Below are 24,384 nucleotides of genomic sequence, written 5' to 3' on the forward strand. Positions count from 1 at the left end.
TTGAACGGATCACTGCAGTAATAACTCCAGCTGTTATATGTAATACGTGAATAAACGTCTACGTCAGACCCACTTGGACTCAAGTCCACGGTGCTGTATAAATTAGACATTAATCCTTTAATATATGACCCCACTTGCACTCTCTACAACCGATTTTTGTATTTGGCAATAAGTAGACGATCTCTTTATCCACTCACAGGTTCATCGTAATGAGTGGCCGGGAATGTGTTCGCTGTTTGCAAGAGCGGAGCAGCTGCGAAAGGCATGGAAAATGTTATCTCCCTTTCATCTACCATAATATCGGCTTGGCCCGAGACAACACCCTCAGTAAAAGCGCTGTGCGTTACTCGTTGCCCTATGCTTCCATTGTTATCTGCCCTCCTCAACCTCTGGGAAACCTAGCATCATTAAGGACCTCTGAGACAAAAAGCAAATCATTGTTTGCCGTGATCGGTAACTGATAATCACGTGATTTTTCACCTGTTAAGGCATAACAACTCGTACAAGAACAGGCACGTGTAAATGTTTAAGCAGTAAACCTACGACGGGAGTTGATTGGTAAAAGCTCAACTGCTCTTAAAGACCAATAGCAATCTCCTTGGCATGTTGGTGCTAAATGCAAGATACGAAATCAATGGCGTCCACTGCGTTAAAAGTCGTTAGGGGGCATTGTGGTGTTACAGATTTAGTGCACTCTTAAGATTTTAATCGAATCTCGATCTAGAGTGCGAATTAAACTTTTACGACAAATCACAGGTGTATTACTATGACCCCGCTCTTTTCCTTCGATCAAGGTCGCCTTGTTCTGATCACAAAGGGCGTGAGTAGGAAACCGTTCACACGGTGTGACAACCACTCTCGGAGACTAATCCACGTGGTTAAAACTCGCCAATTCATAAAAAATATGCTCCTTCTGAAACATTGAACCCACGTCATCTAGCAGACTTGATGGAGCTGCCAGTACAGTTGGTCAAGGATACGGACTCAGTATCTTGTCATTCCATGGTTCCCATATTTATATTTGTCCTATAAGATCCGACCGCCGTTATGGAGTGCCAATATTTGAAACCCATCTTGTGAAGGAGTCTTAGGTATTAGCATTCTTAACATTTAAAAGTTTATGTTCATCTTAAACATTTTTTTAATACATCTTAAACATTGCGCATATTTATTAACTTGTGACTGTCAACTACCATGCATAGTTGTGTTCGTGTATTGTATTTGACTATTCGATAGTCTCTTTTATAATAATCACGTGTTGATGCTTTGCTTTGTTGCCTTTACACTCTCACTGAGGTTAGAAAGTATTATGTTATCTACCTTAAATCTTGGCTGAAGTTTAGAAAATTCATTTTTAACGATAAAAATGCAACAAATCAACTGAAGGAAAAAAGAAAGTATGAATGTGTGTTGGTGGACTAAAATAAAACAAATAATAAACGCTTAATCGACATTGATATATTTTTTCGTCTGCAGCGCGTCGGTGACTGTTTTCAAGTCAGTATATAACGCTTTGATAATATTTATATTTTCAGGTCAAATCCAATTTGAAGTGTATTTCTCATACCCGTCACGTTAACAAAAAAACACCAGTTACTAAAGAAATCCTTTCTGTACGCCTCTCCTTATGGTCCTGAAGGCATGTTGGGATCATATTTATCAATCCAAGTACCTATTCTATCAACTCGACCCCGTGGCTACAGCTTTAATCTATGTACTGACTCTATCAATTCTACAAACATACTTGACATGTGTTTAGGTTTTTAAGTAGAACAGAAATAGTGTGTCTATATCATCAAAATATTGATTAATTCAGGCGTATTTGTGAAAGAATTGAAATTTCTAAAGAGACAGCACAAAACATCTTCAGTTAAATATTATTCTTTATTAGGCACAGGTTGCCCTACGAACCAAAGACTCACTGGGGTGTTGCAGAGAAGCGTTCCGCCAACGTTATTTGTTGTCTTTCCAGTATGCGCAAAATGGCCAACACACGCTGCACTTATAGAAAAAGTCGAATTCAAAAAGAGTTTATTAAAGTAAAACATATTGTATTAAACAACATCCACGAAGCGCCACAAAGACTTCTCCGACGTTCAAATGGTAGCTGGCATTCCTATCGGCAGTTAACGATCCATGGTGTAATTATAAGGAGGTTTCGATATTGTACCCCGAGAAAGGCTTTTATGGACATAATGTCATGTGCAAGGTATGCCCAGTGTCTATCACCTGTCGGGGACAGGTAAACGTCCCGATGATTCTGTCCGATGTTATGCCCATTTCACATATACAGTGTTTGGACTTCTGTCATGGTGGAGCAAATGGGAGTGTTGCTGATGAATGTCTGTTGACGGTTGAACTCTGAAATTAAGTGCTGAAGAATGATTGAAGACTTAACAATTCAGGAAAACTACTATTTTTATATTTGTGTAGTTTTTTCCATGTGTAATCATATCATCAAAATACCTTAGCACAGGTAACAGCAGCTCAGTTTCAAGTTTAATCTTTTTAAACTGTTTAAATGGAGTGGAGTGTCTGTGAAGGATAGTTCCATATTTCACGCATCAGCGGTCAACATAATGTCAGATGCAATTTCCCAACTTTGTCCTCGTGATTTTCAGGCGAACAGTTGACGTACCTGTGCATGTATTTATGACCTTTTCATCCAGCATCATCACTATATGATCAGGGTGATGATACAATGGGAATCCTGGATATGGAAATGTATTCCATCGCTTCTGTTTATATTCATTCTATATATTCTATGAACGTATTTAATAGTATATAATTGCACAGATCGATGCTCATGCTGTTGATCACTGGATTGTCTGGTCCAGACTCGATTATTTACAGACCGCCACCATATAGCTGGAATATTGCTGAGTGCGGCGTAAAACTAAACCCACTCACTAATAGTATATATTTCTCTGTGTGTTTAAATAATGATCAAAACTAAACTGGTACCTGCAATATTAGAAGTCGTTTACCTATATTTTAAGTAAGATTTGTATCAAATCAATATTACACAAATATTGCGTGTGTAAAACCCATAACTGAAGTATAATTGTAATTTATTAAAATTAGATACGCTAACCCAATTTAGTTCAGTGACTGTACGTGCAGTAAATATCCCAGAATAATTAGGTGTTTTTCATAAAAGAAAAGTGATTTTAACACGCCAGATTCAGACTCAAAAGCAGAATCAAAAGCCATATGCAGTATCATTTTAGCTGTAATAATCCCCGATAATCCTGTGCAGATTGAAGTAATTGTCAACATTCTTTGAAGTTCGCAATGCTATAATTTAAAACTCCTGACTGTGCCCTACGCAACTGCATTTATGTGGATTGGGCGGTGTCTCCTTACAGGGTAACAAAGTTCAGATGATATGTATTTGTTCCTTTCTTTGAGTGGCATTTTAAAAGCTGATTATTATATTTGTTCCCGATTACAATAGATACATGGAATGACTGTTAGTATAGTTTGAATATAACAATAGATAAGTGTAATCCATTAAATATAAATATGAAAAGAGCTCAGTCGCAAAACTAATACTCCGCACATCGCGAGTACATGGTGTGATACCTTTAAGTAGGCTACTGTCGCGTGCAGGTGAAACAAGCTCCACACAGAGTCGGAGATAATTAGTGTCGCGCGGCCCGATCGCCAGGCTGGCAAATTGTCCGTGGCATCAATGGACTCCCGCTAAAAGAGATAGGATCGACACCGATTATCAGATTCCCGGAGTTGCTCTTAGATTGTAATGACACATTAATTTACACCAATTACATCTTCTGGGTGATTTTTCGAAAACACGAAAGAAATTGTTAGAGTATCGATCTGTTAGCAGATAAAATGAAATTAACTATTCATAACATTTTAAGGACATTGGGATTGTTCATTCGTGGGCAAGAAGTCAGATCAACATGCTTGTCAAATGGTTAGAGGTTCATCGTGAATAGTAATTAATGAACTTTTATTGCCTGGGCCGTGAATGAGACTACATAGATGGTTCCTTCAATCTGTCGGTTTCTCACAATAAAATCTGTGATGAAACCCTGGCCCGGCGTCCTGCGAGCTTGTCGCTCTTTTATTCATTACCCTCTCAAATTGACAAGTTTCTTTAATATTTCAGTAGGTGGGCTAATATTGGTCGTAAAGATTGAGTATGTTTAAACGATATGATTCAATGGTTTAACAGTCAAAACAAAATTAGTAGTGAAATGAGTTAAGCGTGAACCAGCGAAGCGGCGATTCTGGTCATGATGTGGAGTTGTTGAAACTGTATTTCACCCTTCGCTGGAGTGTGTCGGTCATGAATGTTTGTTTTAACGTGATGAGGATTTCATTAAAAATTGAAACATTTCATCGCGAACTCTCTCACCCGAGATACGGCTTTGTGCATGGTCAAGCGTGACTCGTCTTGATTCCGAGAATATGAAATCTGGTGTCCTTCGCCTTTGTATTAAATTATTTCGAATAGTTACTAGTGATTAAACATGAATTTTAGATTTACGCTTCACATTTCACATCGGGAATTGAAATAAAGAAGTATAATCCAAAGTAATACAGTGAGTAAACTTTAACGTGACCACGTCGGCAAGATGTCTGTCAAATCGTCACAAGAACAATGTCAGTATGAATACGGAATACACTTAGAAAATACCTTTCGACAAAGCACAGTAAAACAACTCGTGTATAACATATCTTGGCCTTTTGGTCGTCTCTACATGTACTTTTCAGCAACCCTGTTTAATGTGTTAGATATGACATTTAAATAACCCAATCTTTGTAACATCTATATGCACATATATATATGTATTGTTGTTTTGAAATGAATGGAAATGTAACCAAAAAGTGGAAATAAAAAATAATAAATAAATAAAATATTATATGAACTAGTATGCCATCATTAAAGATGATATCATTCGGATATCACTATACCGAACGATACACTATAATAACGGGCTATCGCCAACAACTGAAGGGACTATGAATCCAGTAGCTGGGGTCATGGAGCCAATGTAACAGACTTTAAGAAGTCGTGAGTATAGCTACGAAGCATTAACATGTCTCCTGTTGCCCTTCATATTATGTTGACCCGTAAAGGTCCGGGTTAGAATGTGCCTTCAGTAACCCATGCTTGTCGTAAGGGGCGACTAACAGGATCGGGTGGTCAGGCTCGCTGGCTTGGTTGACACATGTCATCGGTTCCCAATTGTGCAGATCGATGCTCTTGCTGTTGATCACTGGATTGTCTGGTCCAGACTCGATTATTTACAGACCGCCGCCATTTAGCTGGAATATAGCTGAATGCGGCGTAAAGCTAAACTCACTCACTCACTCACTCATACTATTGTGGCTGGAAGTAGCCTGTTCCCTTCGTTGATGTTTAATTTGGAATGGATGAGTGACGAGTGAGTGAGGGTTTACCACCTATTTAAACACAATTCCAGTTGTATTACGGAGACCATGACTATGGTGCTGACAAACCCAGGAACATGGTCAGGGATTCGAACCCATGAACATGGTTTCTGACTATGTTCCGGTCGAAACTGGGGAATACCGGTTCTAGAGGGTCATACGCTCCCCCTAAAAGTGAGTGAGTGGTTTAACGCCGCTTTTGGCAATATTCAAGCAATATCACGGCGGGGGACACCAGAAATGGGCTTCAAACAGTGTATCCATATGGGGAATCGAATCTGTAGCTTAGGCGTGACGAGCAAACGCTTTAACCTTACCACTGCTCCTTCAGAAGGACCACCAGATCGTTTGATCCATTACAAGTGGAAGTTTTGTGGAACTGGAACATTAGCGACACCTAACGTGTACCAGCCATTGACAACTATCCAGCGGTTAGGGTTGCCTCTGATATCAGCGAGTATGACTGATAGTCAAAAGCTGTTGTATTGTAAACATGGAATTAGAGACAGATATCAGCGACTATGATTGACAAAACACTAGCTGTTATGACTAACATCAATTTTAGAAGTTAGGATTGCCACTTATATCATGATTATAATCGGCACATTTCATTGTTTATTACTGACATTTCTATAATTTATTATGATTGGCACATATCAGTGATTACGGTTGATGCATAAATCATATATTATCATTGACAGGAATATCAGTCATTAGGAGTGAGTGAGTGTGGTTTTATGCCACTTTTAGTAATGTTCAAGCAATATCACGGCGGTGAAAATGTCGGTGTGGTGATATCATTCCAGAAATGGGCTTCACACATTGTACCCATGTGGGGGATCGAACCCGAGCCTCCGGCGTGACGAGCGGACACTTTAACCATTAGGCTACCCCACTGCCCCATCAGTCATGATGATTAAGACCGATATCAGCATTTAAGTCAGTGAGTGAGTTTAGTTTTACGCCGCACTCAGCAATATTCCAGCTATATGGCGGCGGTCTGTAAATAATCGAGTCTGGACCAGACAATCCAGTGATCAACAACATGAGCATCGATCTGCGCAAATTGGGAACCGATGACATGTGTCAACCAAGTCAGCGAGACTGACCACCCGTTAGTCGCCTCTTACGACAAGCATGGGTTACTGAAGATCAATATTCTAACCCGGACCTTTACGGGTCTCAGCATTTAAGAATGACAATTGTACAGTGATTATGAATGACATTCATACATGTATCAATGACTGATTCCCATATCAGTGATAATGACAATATCAGTGGATACATTAGCGATGATATAAGCGATATCGCTTTGTTGTATGTGGTTACGATTGATACCGTTAATCGACCGGTTGTGACGGATGTCTATACGGTTATCGTTTTCAGGTGTATAAATGGTTATGATTGCCAATATATCCGTGGTTATAAATACCTGATATGTTAATGATGTTGTAGTACACCCTGTCGCGTGCCCTCCACACGCTCTCGCTGTCGTATATGTGTAGTCGACGTGGCTGCATCTACGGCCATGTGTGGTTAATTACTTGATCAGCGTTCGTGGCGGCGTCTGCAGACATCGCCTTTGTAGTCCTGGCCCACACTCGTGAAATTAATTCTCAAACGGAATTGTAGTTCTGGAGCCCAATACCTCATTTCCTGCGAAAATACGAACACGTCACACCCCAGGCACGCACATACTACACTTGCGACTGTTTGGAGATGACAATAAATCTTCACTTAACTGTGCAAAATTGTCTCAGTCCACGCAAAGATAACAACATATCTCTTCTCGCAAGGTAATGGGAGACCGTACCTCGCATTAATACGCCCGTTCTGTCTTCAGCATTTACCATGTTGTTATTCAGCGTCCCTTAGCTGTACCTAAACACTATTCTGGACGAGTTCAGTTTGAAGTCGTTGAAATTTAATTTATGCATATATTTTTGCCAAACCGGTGTCATTATGATGATAAATAGAAGTCATGGTTAATTTATTTTGGAGAATATGAAATATTTTTGGGACATCGTGTAGTGCGTTTGCTCTTGTCTATATCGTGTTGTGCGCCTATTTGTTTTGGCTATTGAGTTATGCGTTTCTTGTTGTCCACATGTGGTGTGTTTGCTACTGTCCACATGTGGTGTGTTTGCAATTGTCCACATGTGGTGTGTTTGCTATTGTCCACATGTGGTGTGTTTGCTACTGTGCACATCTACATGGACGGTGGAGAGCCAAATGGTTAAAGCGTTCGCTCCTCAAGCCGAAGACGGGTTCGAATCCCCACATGGGTACAATGTGTGAAGCCCATTTCTGGTGTCGCCCGTCGTGATGTTGCTGAAATATTGCTAAAAGTGGCGTAAAACCTCACTCACTCTTGTGTACATCATGCTGTATGGGTTTGTCTTCATTGCCCCATGCACTTGCTGATTTCAACATAAAGTAAAACTAATCTGTTGCTAACAGCCATGTCACACTGTCTCCGCACACGCCCCTCTCGAGGTAGCCGGGGCTCCTACTGCATGAATAACGCTACACCTTGTTTAGTACAGTCCGTCACCAAACATCTGACGGAAGAAAGAATATTTTATGAGCTACTCTGTCGCTAGTTGCATGCTTCTGCCACCCTCCACTAGAAGCTCATCAAGTCGCCATGCTTTGTTCGGCAGCGTTAGAAACTTTCACGGAAATACGCTGATTAAATATTCATTCGAAGATGCGCGTTTTTCTCCTGCAATTGATCCCAAGAACGGTCATCACCGAAAGCGAATACTATTTTGTCGAAAATGATTATTTCGAAGCGTGTGTTGAGAAGATGGGACTAACATGAAATATGTATGTACGATTCCGGTGCTGGGGCGTGATGGCGCCAAATGAGAGACCATCCAAGTTGTACTGCTAAACGACGCCAATCGAATGGGCAAGGGCGATAACTCGCGTGGGGAGAGAATGTCATCGCTTGCTGAAACAGGATCCTGGGCAATATGCCGTGTGATTAAAGCCGGCTTTATAAAGTGTGGGCCCCCACTGCAAACTGCAGCGTTAGTAAATCTGATGATGACAATCAAGATGGTATCATTCGTATCACCTTTCAGAGAGAGTGAGATTATGTTGATAAGGATTCCATATAGTTTGCCCCCAAACATTCCACGTCAGAAACTCTATATCGGCCACCTGAGAGGTGTTTTCTGAAGCGGAAGTATCAACAGTTTCGTAAGTTGATAAGTTCAGTTATTATTAATCATTTAGAATTAAAATTACAATATAATTAAAAAACATTTACTGTTTGCAATTTTCAGCTGCTAACAGAATCACAAACAATTAATGATAACAATTACGCTCACGTCTGCAAGACAGACTATTTTTTTGTCTAAGCACAGAACACGAAGCATGCGAGATATTGCTGAAGATAGGAGGAGTATTTATTTTCCTTTTTCCGGGTTGTTATCAAACTGCTACTCCGTTTGGGAACCAGTGAACATCCGGGTTATACTTGTTCTTCAGTATGCTTGTCGTAAGAGGCGACTAACGGGATCGGGTGGTCAGGCTCGCTGACTTGGTTGACACATGTCATCGATTCCCAATTGTGTAGATCGATGCTCATGATGTTAATCACTGGATTGCCATTTCCAGAAACGAGTATATACTGACCGCCGCCATATAGCTGGAATATTAATGAGTGCGGCGTTAAACAACAAACAAACCAACAAGTAATCGGTATTAAAAACACCCTGGCCGCCTTGTTGGTTCAGTAGACAGATCATGTGGTAGTGGAAGATACCCAACCTCGCTATACCAAAACTTTCAACGTCCCAGTTCTTTCAGAGGAGTGATGGGTGGGGTTTTCGCCGAGCAATATTCCAGGAATGTCTGTGGGATAATCGATGACCAGACAACCAGTGATCGCTATCGACCAATTGGGAAAACTTTCAACGTCCCATCCCTGTTCTTTCAGAGGAGTGAGTGAGTGAGTTTGGTTTTACGCCGCTTTTTGCAATATTCCAGCAATATCACGGCGGGGGACACCTGAAATGGGCTTCACACATTGTACCCATGTGGGGTTTCGAATCCGTGTCTTCGGCTTGACGAGCGGACGCTTTAACCACTAGGCTACCCCACAGCCCCTCTTTCAGAGGAAATGAGTGTCATTTTTCAAGTGCTGATTCTAACAAACATTCTAGGGTTCAAAACTATAAAATGGTAGATCCTTTCAAATACATTCGCTGTCTGGAGTTGCGTCCCTTTGGCACGCCAGAAACGTAGTCTAGTGGTTTGGATCCTGGCTTGCCCCGACTGTTTCTTCTTCTGTATGATCCATACCCGAGCTCATGTAGGTTTTCCTTTCAAAGCTGTAGATGTCTCAGTCCAGCATCACCTTGGGCTTTGATCCCACAATACGCCGTCATGCCGTGAAAAAACTGAAACACTTTTCAAAACAAAACATCCATCATTCACGCTGAGCAGAACATCCGTTATTATTGCTCACACGGTGGTGGGTGTTAACCGTCATATCGCCGTAACAGCCAGCACGTGGTGAACGTGCGAAACATGCGTCGTGTCATCCACGGCAGACTTCAGCACGTGCATGCGACATGTTGCACGTGGCACGTGGAAAACTACCTCTTTCACTTCAATGTTTGTGACGGCGACGGGGGTTGAGTTTCACCACGGAAATGGCCGGTTTTCAAGAGCCAGTGAATCGATCTTCATGCATATCAGTTGCATAAAGTTTTGTTTGAATTGAAATACGATAAATGTTTAAGTCCGTAATCTGATACATGCCTGCTCAGAAATCAAAATATAATAAAGTTTCGTTCACGTTTTTAGCAATATTCAAGCAATATCACGGCGGGGGACACCAGAAATAGGCTTCACACGTGGTACCCATTTGGGGAATCGAACCCGGGTATTCGGCGTAACAAGCATTACTTATTGTCTCCGAGTGTTTAGATACAAATACTCTGATTTCGGTAAAGAATCATAACGCTTATGAATCTCGATAAAAAAATATCTCGTTTTCGTGCTAAAATCTATAAAATATGTTTCAAAAGGAGTGAACAGTTTTATTGGGCAATAAAACGAAATACAAGCTCTCCCCTTCCGGTTGAGCGATTCCGAAGGTGAGGCATAAGTAGAAACAAACGAAATAAATCGTAGACAATCTGTCCCGAAATATTATGCCTGCAATCATTGGTTCATAAATAACATGTTTTTGAGAATAACGTCAGCGCCCTACAAACACGGCTGGTGGCGCGTGGGCGAAACTTTTTGAAGTTGCTTGCCTAAGATTGTCGGCTTTCATAGCATTGTCACGCTTTTGGGTCAACTATTATTTCATGAACTGGTAATGCTGTCTTATTGGTGACTAAATGATTATAATTCAAGGGTAACGTGACGCTTGCAGCTGTGAACATTCATTTTCTGATAAATACAATTGGCAGGTTGTATCTATTCAGTGTTTGTCATGTATTTACTGATTCTATCACAATTCGGTTTCGCAAGGGGATCTAAAGGATTCAAACGCCGAACCACCATACAGTTACATAGTGAAGCTCCGTGAGTGACGACACTCTTGTGCATGTGGAATTTGATCCAGAGGATGAATTTACAAGGGTAAGCACCATGCAAAAGTTTAACGACGCTTTCAGCAATATTCCAGCAATATCACGGCAGGGGATATCAGAAATGGGCTTCGTACATAGTACTCATGTCAGGAATCGAAACCTGGTCTTAGGCGTTAAGAGCGAACACTTTAACCTCTAGGCTACTCCACGGCCCCGCCAAAGAGGAAAGAGCTGATGGGGGGTGGGGGTGGGGGTGTTGTTGTCCAGGGGGTACGACCCCTTTTGAAAAATGACTTAAGACCACATCGAATTTTGGGGGCGTTGGCGGAGCCAAGAGGGGTTCAGGGTTTTTTAACACACACACACACACACACACTCTCTCTCTCTCTCTCTCTCTTCAGAATTCCTGGATCCGCCCATGCCATTTCAGTCGTTTACCGATCTGGTGAAGCCCACTTGCATGGGTATGGCGCAGACAGACCTGGAAACATAATCAGACCGAACTGGGATTCGAACCAAAGATCATTGGTTCCGCACGTGAATTGCCTTAGACGAGTGGGCCAACTGTGTCTCCCGTTAATCATATAAACGTATTGCATGTATGTATGTGGTTTGGGTGAGTGAGTTTAGTTTTACGCAGCTTTTAGCAATATTTCAGCAACAATCACATACGGACTTCACAAATTGTATTCATGTTGGGAATCTTCGGCGTGACCACTCCTTGAAATAATTAAGAAAAATATAAAAATTCACCGCCTTTTTTCTCTCATTTGAAAAATATCGCTCGAGAGACGTCCCTTGTGATTTACAGAATCAACCTTTATTCCATGAGAGGGTCACACACTGTTCTCGTGTTTGGGAATCGAACCTGAATCTTTGGCGAACGCAAGGCTGCATTCTTCAATGTTCCAAGTCGTCATCACGAGACGGAAACTACAGGAACCTGCTTAATGAGCATGTTCACGAGCTCAATTCATTTTCAACATAAATAGGTGCTCAATATTTGTTAATAGTTTTTTAAATAACTAACTGCATACTTTACACACTTTATTATAGTGAGTGAGTGAGTTTAGTTTTACGCCGCACTCAGCAATAATCCAGCTATATGGCGGCGGTCTGCAAATAATCGAGTCTTGACCAGACAATCCAGTGATCAACAGCATGAGCATCGATCTGCACAATTGGGAACCAATGACATGTGTCAACCAAGTCAGCCAGCCTGACCAAAAGATCCCGTCAGTCGCTTCTTACGACAGGCATAGTCGCCTTTGTGGCAAGCATTGGTTGCTGAAGACCTATTCTACCCCGGATCTTCACGGGCCCACTTCATTATAGTCTGCAACAAAAAGGCTCAATATTTTTGCCCTCCAATGCTGGGCAAATATATTTTTAATAGCATGGAAGAGAATTCTTTGAGGAACAACTTCCACTCTTTAACCCCGAAAGTATTTTCTAATCTAACTACCACTTACTAATACTCTATTGTAGACGATTCTGGACTCAAGCGTTGGCTAGAGGCACCAGGCCTGCGTTATGTCTATATGGATATCAATTCTTAAATTTTTCGAGATTGTATTGTTTGATAACAAACTAGGGCAATCGTTATTTATCACATATTCAAAATATATTTGGATCCCCACGATAATTAACTAAAACGCATTAGGCGTGTCAAAGCAGCTAACTCATGTCGTTACGTTTGTTTCCCAAACATAAAATACATCGAACCGTCGGGTCCCACGGGGGCTCACTGAAACTGCCAGGCGCCTTATTTTCGTGTCATTTAACATTGATTCGTTTCTACGAGTGCACATGAAGAGGGTTGAAGAGAAGAAAACCTGAGAAAATTGCGAAAAAATCAAGACAAACTATTCTCATCTTTTAAATGCTTGCCACTTGAAAGGTTTGAAGTCGGGTCATAGTTGCATGTACTTGTCAAGTCAAACGCATGTTCTTTACAATGCCGGCAGTGCACGTGCTGCATGTTTTTCCCGTGCAATGATCGCATGCCTGTGACATTAAGTACCACTGCGTGCTGAAGAGTTATAAACAGGGGACACAACTACTCCTCGACGTCGAGGACGACTGAGGGGCCATTCGAATTGCTTCCAAAGATTTTCCGTTAAGCGACAAGAAACACATTGTTTTCTGTCCATATGAATTTTTTATTGGAGTTATCATGAATATTTAATATCAAGTGCCCATTGTTAGGTCATAATCTATACTGTTTGAATAAGGGCGTAAAGAGCGGGTGTATTGGTAGCGTCACCTGGCCTAGTCGGGCCTAACAAGCACGTCATCACAAGCGCTACACGTTTGTCAACGAAATCAAGGGAAAGGCAGACCATTTCAGTTAGGAGTAAGTGCCTTTTCTTTCCAAACAAAATAGAACTGGCCACTTTTCGCTTGCGAACTTCCAGCTGAGCTCCGAGTGCATGTGAATATAAGACCGGCCCATGACAAACCGAAGGCAGAGTTGTCGATTTTCATTCTGATTTAAGTTTTATTATTTCTAGTTTTCTTTTCAATTATACCTTTCTTGGAACTAAAAGTGTGATCACTCGAGTGACATTCTCCGTACCCTGTTCCGTGTGGGTGGAGCTGAAAGCGCCACTCGAATGTACTTCGCGTTGTAAAGCGAAGCCGAGTGGTCGAGCATTATTGTACAATGTTATAAGTGGCCTTGCAACGGCGCGCTGAGGAATCAATGAACAGAGAGAGTAGCGATTCATCGTCATAAGCTTTTGTTGGCGGGCAGGGAGGGGTTGGCGCAGGTAGGAAACATCACGGAAGTTGTGGCGGAAAAAACGTCTATGAATGGAAGGAAGCGCCGTAGTTGGTAGTGCTAAATGTCTGTTAGTGTGGACACTGATGTTCTGATTAAATAAAACCGCACGTCCTATTAAACATTTCAAGTGATGAATTGACACGGCATATTATTTCAATTATGAATTTACACAAATGTAATGATTTTTTATCTGTACTAATTAGAAATCTTGTGACAAATCTAGGACAGAGAACTGTATCGCCGGGGATTTCCTAAAAGGAATAAATTGGCAGTGTGGGATGAAATTGCAGATGGCATGAAATTTGATATAATTTCATAAATAAATATTGAATTAATTTATCAATAAAACTCAAAAACAGTTTAATGTAATCAGTAAGTTGATGCGAACGACTCTTCAGACGGTGAGATGTTTCGAAAGATCAGCAAGAAATAATCTTCTTGAACGTAATTTGAACTTTTAAATATAATATATTTCCTTCCGTATATGTATGAAATACACAATGCCATTTTAGAAAGTGTAGTTTCCGTATAGTTTTATTCGTACCCAATAAATCAAGTTCATATTTTACAAGTAAAGCTTATGAGGAAACCTCTTAAGATATATTGAAAAATCAGTAACGTTTAGATCACACATTGGACGATGAGGGAATAAATATTAGCGTTATGTGCAAACCAATAAATAATATATAGAACAACGTTCGTACATACTGATTGTAATATTGATTATTTCTTTCATATCATCGTTAAGAGCCAACAACGTATTCAATGATAAAGCATGGTTCAAGCATGGATTCAAAGATATAGCAGAGTTCATTTTATTCAATGATTGTACATGGGTCCAGCCTTTTATTCAAGTACAAGTTATCACCACAAATATTCACCCTTTCGTTTCACAATCAGGGCAAAATAGGAAGCGCGGTAAATTAAAGGAGAGTGAGTGATTCAATGCTTCGTCCTAAAGCAACTCTTTATGAACAGAAACGAAAAGGGGCAACATTTACGGGTTGACAAATAGTTTATGCAATTTAACGGCTCTAGTTATTTCAAAATGTCTTTTGACTTCCTTTTAACACTAATATAAAAGCAATAAGAAAGCATAATCAATGTCTAGTATCTATTACAGGAAATGTAAAAGGATATATGTATGCAAATATAACAATTTCATTGAAGGAAAGAGTATGTATGCAGTCTCTCAGTGATTGCTACTCCTACAACTGACATTCTTATTCAAACTGAACCGAAACAGCATTCAATATAGGCTACATAGAAGTAATGCAATATTTCTCGGTCATATTTATTAACAAGAGTTGTGTACAATTGTTTGGTAACATTTAAAAAATAAATACGATTGAAGTAAACATTCCTCAACTGAAATTGTAAAAGTGGAGGTTTTAGCCCTGCCCATAAATAAAATACCAAATTGTCTGTATCAGGTATGCAAGATATAATGCTCTGTAAGACTGAAGCAGATATAAACGATGCAGGAAATCAGCAATTTTAATAATATAAATAATAATAACAATGATAATTATTTTTTCATTTTTTTGTGATCACCCGAACCCTCTGTGCTGCAAAATGTATTTTAATCTGTAAAACATAATAATTATTTTTTAAATTCTTCCTTTTTCAATGAGAAACAATCCTTATTATTAGCTTAATTGACGGCCTACTATGCATTTCCTCCGTGAAGATGATTCTGCCTGAAACACCTGGCCACAGGAGACACGCACGGTACGAGATTTGATGTATGTGTGAGATATGAAGGACCTCACCCCAGGGATCAATTTGGCAGACCCACACCCATTGTTCGTCACCCCACCCACCACTCATACAGTCACGGGCCATCCTGATTTAAAGCATTGTGTCTTCCGTGCAAACAAACTCAACATTTCCTGTCTGTGGGTCTGTAACGAACCGTGTGTGCTGTCATATGCCACTTGGAGTGACTCGTATGCTGACAGCACTGTTGATGTGATTGGATGTGACGTGGCGCACAATGGTGTAAATACTCAAGTGTTTACCACTGGATCGACCCATACATTTACCACTGATTTATAATGGTGTTCTGGGCACGAGAAACACGATTTTGTCCTGACTGCATGCATATTGATGGACTTGATTTTTAAGGGATCCCAATTTAGAATTTCTCAGCTTTCTTACTGAAATTCAACTGTTTTGTCACATGACTGATCTGTCTGACTGACAAACATTCCCTGATATCAGGTTAAATAAACTGATCTGAATATTTGTCGTGCCACTTGTTATTTATTAGTAATACATCATGAACTATATTTGAATGTAGAATGAACATATGGTTATGTATATTATTTCCTCCTCGGTGTCGTAACCCAACAGTGAATATTGCTCTTGCTATCAACCACGAGTTTACACATTGTTAGGTATGAACTGCCGATGGGAAGTTTGTGGAATTTCGATGAATTTTGGGCGGCAGTCATAAGTTATAATATTTCCGGTTACAGCGCTGAACGAAACTGCACCCTCGTTCTTATACACCCACTCATTTACTCACCCAACCCATCACTGAATATTTCACTCACCGGGATGTTCGGGTGATGGTGTAGTTACAAAGAAGGAACTCGCGAAGACTTTCCGCTGGCAGATATCCCTTACAGAATATGACGTGTCGTGATTATATGTTTATCATCCAAACCTGTGTTCAACAGGAGATATCGCTTGTGTGAGATCATATGATATCTCCTAGGAGATATATCGTTTTGACAGATTTTGTACAATGCCTTGACAATGTTATGACGTCATGAACTTGATGACGTCACAATGCTATGACATCGCTTCACTGCAAGTCTAATGGTAGTACAGTGTTGAGAGATGTACATTTTCCATTGAAAACTAAGGAAGAGTGATTTTTTATGATAAATAGAATCTCACCCTCGTGTCTACTGATATCAATTATATCAACACTCGTTGATAAAGGTAAAATTATCCTCGGTAAGCCTCGGATATTTGTAACTTTATCAACTTGTGTTGATATAATTGATATCAGTAGACACTTGGGTGAGATTCTCTCTATATTTTTATACATTGATACATGAGTTATGAAGAATTGTTTACTAACATTTACAAAGGAATAATACGATGGAAGTCAATATTCCTTAACTGAAACTGAGAAAGTGACTATGTTTAGCATTGTAGATGACTAAAATACCAAATTGTATATTTTACATTCCTTCGTGCGGAATAAATGTTGTTGTTTTATAATCTATTCTGGGTTTTTTATGTCTTTAATGTTTTTGGTTGTTGTTTACATAAGCAAATACAAAGAATTTGTTTTCTCTTTATATTCTTTCGTCTTTGGGAGCCAAATAATGTTTTGATAATTCATTTATTTTTCAACATCTACCACCCACCCCATTCATTATCAACCTTATTACCATTACATCGTCGAAATCAGTTTTTCTAATAGAAACCAGAAAGTTGTTCCCACAGAAAGTTTACGAGGCTTTTTGTCTTAAACTGAGGCGAATGAAGAGACCTGTTACTGGGATGTGCGTTTTACCAAAGTGACTGTTTCAATCGTATCTGTTAGTATATTTTATGACATGGGCTAGAGTATAAAACGCTGACTCCCGGTTATTGTCACCGGTGAAGATCTGGGTTAGAATGGGTCTTCAGCAACCCATGCTTGTCGTAAGATGTGACTAACGGGATCTGATGGTCAGGTTGACACATGTCACCGTATCCCAGTTGCGTAGATCGATGCTCATGCTATTGATCCCTGGACTGTCTGGTCCAGACCCCATGTCTTATCTACAGACCGCCGCCATATAACTGGAATATTGCGGAGTGCAACAAAACAAACATAAGGCCACTTCTAACCAGATCTTCATTGATGTTTTTAGGTTATCATCGGTTAACCATTGGGTACCCCAAAACAACAAATGCCAGAACATTCATGAAATATATTATTTTTTACGTCTTGTAAAATACCTTTGCTGTGAAGAGTCACGTAGGTTAGAGTGAGTGAGTGAGTAAGGGTTGCGTGACGAGAGGGCGCTTTAGACATTAGACTAAGCCACCGCCCCACGTAGGTTACAAACATTTACTGTTTTATACACCTTGTGCAAGTGGCTGCTGTTACCAGAAGGCCAGGACATGCTTACCCTTTGCAAGAACACCTGGTGTCATTGCTGATGTTCAGTGATCCATTCATTCAATTTTCACAGTTTGTTTTCCCTTTTACGGCCAATGTTGGATAATCGAGGCTGGATTCTGTGGCGTTGATTGATTGTACCGACATGAGAGAGTGAGTGAGTATGGTTTTACACCGCTTTTAGCAATATTCCATTGTACCCATGTGAGAAATTGAACACGGGTCTTCGGCGTGACGAGGGAACGCTTTAGCCACTAGACTACCCCACTGCCCCTTGTACCGACATGACGTGCACGTGGGCACTGACTGCTGAGAACATTTTCAAATTTTCGAAAATTCAGGTAAGGTAGTAAGCGAACATATTGGCATTATGAGATGCGAGTATCCTAATGAGGTTCATGTCAATTCCTAATGGGCCCTTGAGTTGTAAATCTGTCAGATCAGCAAATCGTAAAGCGATTAGTGCCCGTAGTCCTTCCCAACAAAGGCCGTGTCGTGCCTGTATTGGCTACATACTGTAACAACTGTTACAGACCGGGCAGACTGTTACAGTGGGGCACTATACATTGTACAGGTATGATGTAATCCCACACGCACACGCGCTATCATTATTAAGCCAATTGACTATCTTGACTACGATGTTGTTAGTTACAAACCAATTACCGTAATAAATATAAAACTTGGAGTGTATTGAAATGCTGTCATGATATTGTAATGTAATGGTATTATTTAACCATTTTTTTAATTAGTCAGCAGGGCGGGTCTTTTCTCCATATCGTATTTTCCCTGGTCCTGGATTTCTGGCAGACGGTGGCGTCTTGAATTTGAGTGATCGGGAAACCATGCAGTAATTAAATGATATCAGCTTGAAATCATTTGTGTTTGTTTGTTTGACGACGCAGTCAGCAAAAGTCCCTGGATGGACTAGACAATCAAGGGGTCTATGCTGTGAACAAATATCCACACGTGATGACACACAATCAGCCACGTCTTCTTGAAAGCCCGACTACCTGATCCATTTGGTTGCAAGGAAATTGTTCGGAGTCGGAATCACAAAGGGGTTGAAATGTTTCATCCTTGATTTGTTTGTTGTTTGACGCCGCACTCAGCAATATTCCAGCTGTATGGCGGCGATCTGTGAATAATCGAGTCTGGACCAGACAATCCAGTGATCAACAGCATGAGCATCCAAGTCAGCGAGCCTGACCACCCAATCCGGTTAGTCGAATCTTACGACAAGCACGGAGGGTTCGAATCCCCACATGGGTACAATGTGTGAAGCCCATTTCTGGTGTCCCCCGCCGTGATGTTGCTGGAATATTGCTAAAAGCGGCGTAAAACCAAACTCAGTCAGTACGACAAGTACGGGTTACTGAAGACCAATTCTAACCCGATCTTCACGGGTCCTTCCTCAAAGGGGGTTAAAGTATCGTGATATTATTGTCCCCCTGAGAGGGTACGTAAGTCCCAAGACATCAAAGTCAATTTAGCTCTACCCAACTTTTAATCGTGGTATATTTGTTATTTTTAATAATGGCTAAAACTCAGCATACTCGTGGGCAGTTGAAGGCATGGTGTAAATCCAGCTAGGGTCCATGCAAGTAGCAAAAGTACTGTAAGACCCCCATGGATCCTAGTATGGTGATCTACCTTCAGTTGTTGGCGATCTATAACCCGTTTATATTTTGTACTGTCTATACTGATTTAATTTTATGATAGTGTACTAGTTTTAACTTTATATCTGGGATGCTCTAGTATTTTTACTATCCTTCGATGACAGGTTGTTATGTTCTAAATTTATTGATTTTCATATTGATATAAATTAACTGAAATAGCCGATATGGCTGAAATATTGCGATGTGACGTTAAATATTAACTCACTCACTTCACGGGTCCTTTCATCCTTGAGCAAAAACACCTGTGGCTGACAATATGACAACGGGACATGACACAGTACGCTTACTAGCTAATCCCCCATGGTAGTCAGCAGTTACGTTCAGCCACCTAAGGATCTATTCCGACCCAGACTTCCACGGAAATGTAGCCAGTGACTTTTGCATGGATGTTTGCAATAGGTCATCACTTGCAGATAGAATTTGTCAAGTTTTGTCTTTATATTTGTTTGGTCCTTGCCGCACGCTCCGTCAAAACTAGGTCAGCTATAAGAATATTTAATTCTGGATTGAGCAAACCGATGGTTGATAGCATGACCAACGACGAAACGCAATCAGACAGCACACAGAACCTGACCATCGGACAGCCATCTCAGACGGTTCTTACAAGGTAAAGGATCTGATGACATGTTCTCTCCAAGAATCCCAACAGGGTGTGTGCGTGGTGCTTGGTATCCCAATCCGTCAACGCCAACATGGAAGGAAACCCATTACTGAAACCCATTTGGGCGGTGGTTGTAGCATTCGCTCGTCAACCCGGAGACCCGGGTTCGATTCCCTACATGCATGGGTACAATGTGTGACGCCCGTTTCTGGTGTCACCTGCTGTGACATTGCTTTAATATTGCTAAAAGCGGCGTAAAACGATACTCACTCATTGTACCCGATTACTTTATCGTAATGAATCTTTTCCCTCATTATGTTGCTACCCCCACACAACCACCTTTAATGTTTTCTCAGATTTGCGGGTGGTGGGGTAGCCTAGTGGTTAAAGCGTTCGCTCGTCACGCCGAAGACCAGGGTTCGTTCCCCACGTGGGTATAATGTGTGAAGCCCATTTCTGGTGTGCCCCCGCCGTGATATTGCTAAAAGCGGCGTAAAACCAAACTCACTCACTCACTCTCAGATTTGCTCTGTTCGTAGAATCCAATATTTGACCCTTTTTCTGAACTTTTGTTTTGGAAAAACCCTTAAGAGAACTTCTCCAAATTAGGAAATATGTACGACATGCGTCTGGTTTTGCTGTTACATCAAGCTACGGCGTAAACCCAACTCACTCATTCACTTCATTATGACATGCTTTGGCAATTTTGAAATACAGTTCAAAGAGAACTCATCACTGCCTCATTTATCAGCTGATGTGCTTAATTTACCTTATATGGCATTGCACTAGCTGCACTCGTCAGTGACAGCTTCTAATACCCGAGCTAGCAGTTACTGCACATGTTCAAGGTTCTGCGTTGAACACTGAAAGTAGAAGCCACAGCCGGAACCTACCTTCATGCGTTGCTAATGACAAGAGACGTTTCATTTCGTTTTACAGCGTTTGATATATCATCCCTTAAATCGTCGCAGCTGATGCCGAATGTATGTGAGCCAGGCGCGTTGAGCCTCAAGGCGAGCTGAGACGCCTCCAGCACTTACAACATACATCGCCACTCAGTGGTTCACTGATTCACTGCGAGCAGTTCGACTTTATTACCTTCCTCCCCGTGAGAGCCCCGGGGTTCACAATAGCACCGGTAGTCCCTTGCGTTGAGCCTTCATCTTTGTCACGGTTCCACCCGTCTGTTCAGGGCATCAAGCGTGCACTTAACTACATCCTCCCCTTGTTTCAAGCTATTTGATGTCTCACTTAATATACGTTGACAGGTATTTATTGGAGGCAAGTGATGTAGTCGAGTGCTTCACAGGGCTGTACCCCACGCCCCTGGAGTTGACAGGCCCCTCCAACACATGCCCTGTAACCAACTTGTTGTCACATGTCCGTGATTACTGTAGAGGTTCATACCTGTGTCCATTAACTTTCTTGTATATGGGCATCTGTCTATTTCTGATCTTGTCAACAGGCATATATGTACGCACTTCCTTTTCAAATATACGGGTATCTGTCCGTGTCTTCCTTTTCTTGTATACGGGTATCTGTCCGTGTCCTTCCTTTTCTTGTATACGGCTATCTATCCGTGTCCTTTCTTTTCTTGTATACGGGTATCTGTCCGTGTCCTTCCTTTTCTTGTATACGGGTATCTGCCCGTGTCGGTGTCCTACCTTTTCTTGTATACGGTATCTGTCCGTGTCCTTCCTTTTCTCGTATACGGCTATCTGTCCGTGTCCTTCCTTTTCTTGTATACGTGTATCTATCTGTCCGTGTCCTTTATTTTCTTGTATACGGGTATCTGTCCGTGTCCTTCCTTTTCTTGTATACGGGTATCTGTCCGTGTCTTCCTTTTCTTGTATACGGGTATCTGTCCGTGTCCTTCCTTTTCTTGTATACGGCTATCTGTCCGTGTCTTCCTTTTCTTGTATACGGGTATCTGTCCGTGTCTTCCTTTTCTTGTATACGGCTATCTGTCCGTGTCCTTCCTTTTCTTGTATACGGGTATCTGTCCGTGTCCTTCCTTTTCTTGTATACGGGTATCTGTCGGTGTCCTTCCTTTTCTTGTATACGGGTATCTGTCCGTGTCCTTCCTTTTCTTGTATACGGGTATCTGTCCGTGTCTTCCTTCCTTTTCTTGTATACGGGTATCTGTCCGTGTCCTTCCTTTTCTTGTATACGGGTATCTGTCCGTGTCCTTCCTTTTCTTGTATACGGGTATCTGCCCGTGTCGGTGTCCTTCCTTTTCTTGTATACGGGTTCTGTACGTGTATCTGTCCGTGTCCTTCCTTTTCTTGTATACGGGTATCTGTCCGTGTCTTGTCCTTCTGTGTCCTTCCTTTTCTTGTATACGTGTATCTGTCCGTGTCCTTCCTTTTCTTGTATACGGGTATCTGTCCGTGTCCTTCCTTTTCTTGTATACGGGTATCTGTCCGTGTCCTTCCTTTTCTTGTATACGGGTATCTGTCCGTGTCCTACCTTTTCTTGCATACGGGTATCTATCCGTGTCCTGCCATTTCGTGTATGATGGTACATGTGTATTTCCCTTTCTACTGATTTTGTTGTTGTAATCCTACGTTCAAAGGTGTAAATCAATTCGCGCTTTTCTACAATCAGCGTGGTTTAAAATTACATAGCTGAATTTGAATATTCTGGTCCATAATTGATTGTCAGCGCCCCGTGCCAGCTGTTTGTAAGAAGCGATTACAAGTAGATATCGGGAGGTTACAATGGTGTCATCTATCTCACTGAATATAGCTGTCTGGCCGAGGCTTTCAACACCAACGTCGGTACTCCGGATTTAGAATACGTCCCCAGTAACATCTCCTGGCTAGCTATTCTCGAAACGTTCGTAGCCCTACGAACTTCTTAAGCCCACATTGGCTACGATCACAATGAAGAATTCTTAGGGCTAAGAACGTTTCGAGAATAAGGGCCCAGATCGTTAGAGGTGTGTAAATTTGTCAGGCTCATGACATGGTTGGTTGTTCCATTGGACCCTATCCTCATATTATCAACACTGTATTCACGTTCTTTCATGACTTGTCAGGCTGAAGTGGGAGTGAGTGAGTGAGTTTTAGGTTTACGCCGCTTTTAGCAATATTCAATCATTATCATGGCTGGGTACACCAGAAATGGGCTTCACACATTGTACCCATGAGGGGAATCGAAACAGGGACTTCGGCGGGACGAGCGAACTCTTTACCCACTAGGCTTCCTCACCAGTCGTACGAGGAAGGCCGGACGTGACGCATGTCTCAGACTTTGGCCACTGTGGTAATACCGGGTATGGGGCTGACAAACCTTAGAAGGCCATCACGGCCCATCGAGATTCGAACCCACGACCTTACGTCCCCATAGATAATTGTGGCAGGAGTGAGTGAGTTTAGTTTTACGCCGCACTCAGTAATATTCCAGCTATATGGCGGCGGTCTGTAAATAATCGAGTCTGGACCAGACAATCAGTGATCAACAGCATGAGCATCGATATACGCAATTGAGAACCGATGACATGTGTCAACCAAGTCTGCGAACTTGACCACCCGATCCCGTTAGTCGCCACTTACGACAAGCATGGGTTACTGAAGATTGGGCGTTGGGGTAGTCTAGTGGTTAAATCCTTCGACCGAACAGCGAAGACCCGGGTTCAATTCCTGGCGTGGGTACAATATGCGAAACCCATTTCTGATGTTCCCCGTCTGTGGTATTTCTGGAATACTGCTAATAGACGCGTAAAACCATATTCACTCTCTAAAATGTGGCGGTCAAGACTACCGGGTCACCTGTACCCCTTCCAACCTCTACTTCATCATGACACCATCGATAATAATTTCGACAGTCGATTCGGGGACGGTGGGGTAGCCTAGTGGTTAAAGTGCCGAAGACCCGGGTTCTATTCCCCACATGGGTACAATGTGTGAAACCCATTTCTGGTGCCCCAGTCATGGTATTGCTGGAATATTGCTAACAGCGACGTAAAACTAAACTCACTCACTCACTAAAACCCGTATTAATATACATCGCCGCTGCGATACCGAAGAAAAGGCGCTGACACATCCACTCCAGCGTATGTACATAATCTCTTAAACGACAGCGCTGTTCGAGGTCGCCGATGCTATATAGCTAAGCTACCGGATCTTTCATCGTATCTTCTGTGTAAAATATACTTAACAATTACCCTAAACCCTGACACCTAGAATTTGACGAGACAAGCAATAGCG

General features: G+C 41.5%; 1 long non-coding RNA gene across 1 annotated transcript; it reads right to left on the reverse strand.

Moving 5' to 3' along the window:
* Positions 1 to 1,500: 1,500 nt before the first annotated feature.
* Positions 1,501 to 20,630, reverse strand: LOC124253276. Its single transcript, XR_006892153.1, has 3 exons — positions 20,513 to 20,630; positions 12,849 to 12,852; positions 1,501 to 1,511 (listed from the first exon to the last, which is right to left on the reverse strand). It is a non-coding gene; the product is annotated as an uncharacterized LOC124253276 (long non-coding RNA).
* Positions 20,631 to 24,384: the final 3,754 nt, after the last annotated feature.

This window comes from Haliotis rubra, unplaced genomic scaffold, assembly GCF_003918875.1.
Source record: "Haliotis rubra isolate DU_JTF1 unplaced genomic scaffold, ASM391887v1 Scf537, whole genome shotgun sequence".
NCBI classification, from domain to species: Eukaryota; Metazoa; Mollusca; class Gastropoda; order Lepetellida; family Haliotidae; genus Haliotis; species Haliotis rubra.